The sequence below is a fragment of the Triticum urartu genome, chromosome 5A (genome assembly GCF_056163025.1).
Source record: "Triticum urartu cultivar PI428250 chromosome 5A, HENAU_Tu73, whole genome shotgun sequence".
Lineage (NCBI taxonomy): Eukaryota > Viridiplantae > Streptophyta > Magnoliopsida > Poales > Poaceae > Triticum > Triticum urartu.
Window position 1 is genome coordinate 327,706,101 of NC_141877.1, and position 2,939 is coordinate 327,709,039.

A 2,939-nucleotide genomic window follows, 5' to 3' on the forward strand; every position below is an offset into this window, starting at 1 on the left:
CTGTAATACATCATCCCGCAACTAACTCATTAGTTGCAATGCTTGCAAGGCTTAAGTGATGTGCATTACCGAGAGGGCCCAGAGATACCTCTCCGACAATCGGAGTGACAAAACCTAATCTCGAAATACGCCAACCCAACATGTACCTTTGGAGACACCTGTAGTACTCCTTTATAATCACCCAGTTACATTGTGACGTTTGGTAGTACCCAAAGTGTTCCTCCGGTAAACGGGAGTTGCATAATCTCATAGTTATAGGAACATGTATAAGTCATGAAGAAAGCAATAGCAACATACTAAACGATCGGGTGCTAAGCTAATGGAATGGGTCATGTCAATCAGATCATTCTCTTAATGATGTGATCCCGTTAATCAAATAACAACTCATTGTTCATGGTCAGGAAACATAACCATCTTTGATTAACGAGCTAGTCAAGTAGAGGCATACTAGTGACACTTTGTTTGTCTATGTATTCACACATGTATTATGTTTCCGGTTAATACAATTCTAGCATGAATAATAAACATTTATCATGGTTATAAGGAAATAAATAATAACTTTATTATTGCCTCTAGGGCATATTTCCTTCATTTTACCCTTCTAGATTCTTTAGGAAGTGGCTAAGATTGAAGGAGGGTGTTAGATTGTATAGTTCCTGTATATGTGTACGTATGATGTAACGTTGTACCCCTTTATTATATATATGTGATAGGCCACCCCTAGAGGGTTGTGCCGGTTCCCCCAAACCTATTGTCTTACACCCAGTCGTGTCGTGCGGGTGTTGCAGCTGGTTCGTTCTTGCTGGAACGATCGATCTACCCGGCGCCTATGTAGTTGTGTGTGTATCTGGACAACTTCGTTTGCTAGGTGCACGAGCAAACTTGCAATGAAAATCGATCAGGTGCTTCTGCTAGCTCATGTGCACGCGCGTGTATAAGGCCAACTCCACCGCGCGACCCCAAACGGACGTCCGTTTTGTCCTGTTTTTGTCCCTTTGGGTAGGGATTTGGGCTCGTGCCTAGGCCTGTCCTGGGATGCGGTGGCCGTGCGCCCAGCGCGCGGTCGCATCCTTTTGCCCCATCCTGTCCGTCAGGGCCAAGAATTGCCCAAATTTGCATTAAAACTAGTTTCGAACCCAAATATTTGTCTGAAAATTAAAATAGTTTTACAACCCAATTGAAATTGTCTTTAATAAAATAGTTTTACAACCAAATCGAAATTGTCTTGACTGAACATAAAATGGACAAATACATCTATTGGTTGCCAACGTGATCCCACACGTGCTCAACCAAGTCATTTTGAAGATTCACATGAGTGTGCCAATCACGCATCTCACGATGGAATTGGGCAAACTGTTCAAATGTGGCCGGGTCTTGGTGCAGGGGCTCAATATTTTCACCTTGATAATCAAATCCTTGGTCGAAGATACTCTCATCACGCTCGTCCTCGACGATCATGTTGTGCATGATCACACAAGCAGTCATCACCTCCCAGAGCTTCCTTTCATCCCATGACAGTGCAGGGTTTCGAACAATACCCCACCGGGATTGAAGCACACCAAAAGCACGTTCCACATCCTTTCTAACACTCTCTTGCATTTGGGCAAATCTCTTTCTCTTCTCGCCTTGGGGTTTCGAGATTGTCTTCACAAAAGTTGACCACTGAGGATATATACCATCTGCTAGATAGTATCCCTTGTTGTAATGGTGGCCGTTGATCTCAAAGTTGACAGGTGGGGAGTGGCCTTCTGCAAGCCTCGCGAAGACTGGAGAACGCTACAGCATGTTGATATCATTGTGAGAACCTGTCATGCCGAAGAAAGAATGCCATATCCAAAGATCTTGTGATGCCACCGCTTCTAATATGACAGTGCACCCGTTAACATGCCCCTTGTACTGGCCCTGCCAAGCAAATGGACAGTTCTTCCACTTCCAGTGCATACAATCTATGCTGCCAAGCATACCTGGAAAGCCTCTAGCTGCGTTGGTCGCCAACAATCTCTCTGTATCAGCGGAAGTTGGCTGCCTCAAGTACTCTGGGCCAAAGACCTCGATCACAGCCTGGCAAAACTTGTACATTGACATCAGACATGTTGTCTCACTCATACGCACATACTCATCCACCAGATCGCCTGGAATTCCATATGCAAGCATGCGGATGGCCGCGGTGCATTTCTGGTAGGAGGAGAATCCAAGCTTGCCAAGGGCATCCGTCTTGCACTCGAAGTATGGGTCATGAGCAACCACTCCCTCTCGGATACGATTGAACACATGCCTGGCCATACGAAAACGGCGACGAAATTTATCCGGCCTGAAGAGCGGGGTGTTGGCAAACTAATCTGCATAGAGCAGGGCGTGGCCTCTCTCCCTGTTGCGGTTCAGGTTGGGAGCACGGCCAGGGACTGACCCCCTGTACCGGGGAAGCTGTCGTTGAATATGGTCATGAACGACCAGTGCAGCCACCACAAGATCGTCATCATCCGACGACGAATCGTCCGACGAACAAAGGAAGTGATGGTAGAAAAACTCGTCTCCACTATCCATACCTTTGTTGGCAAAAGGTCGAACACCTTGCGCTCGTGGTGGCGAAGAGGCCGCGATGATCACCTCGACACAGCAGGGTGGTTGCCGGCCGGCTACAGGCCGCTCTGGAGCTCTCGTGGGAATCTGCCTCGGCCGCCGTGGTACGTCATCGGTAGTCGTGTCCCCTCTGCCACTGGCAAGGACGGCAAGGGCCAAACCTCCTCCGATCGACGACCAAAACTACGGCGGAAGCACGGGCGTGGTGGCGGCCATGTCGAGACGTGGTTTGGTACGGACGGCGGGGGGGCTGCGCGGTGAGGAGGCGACCGGAGAATAGCGGCGGCGCCGGCGGCGGGGCGGGGCGGGGAGAGAGGGTGAAGCGTTGGGAGCGGAGGGACTGCTAGTGTCCCCGACAG

General features: G+C 49.1%; 1 pseudogene; it reads right to left on the reverse strand.

Annotated features, from left to right (window-relative positions):
- Positions 1–1,254: 1,254 nt before the first annotated feature.
- LOC147971260 (uncharacterized) lies at positions 1,255–2,544 on the reverse strand (annotated as a pseudogene).
- Positions 2,545–2,939: the final 395 nt, after the last annotated feature.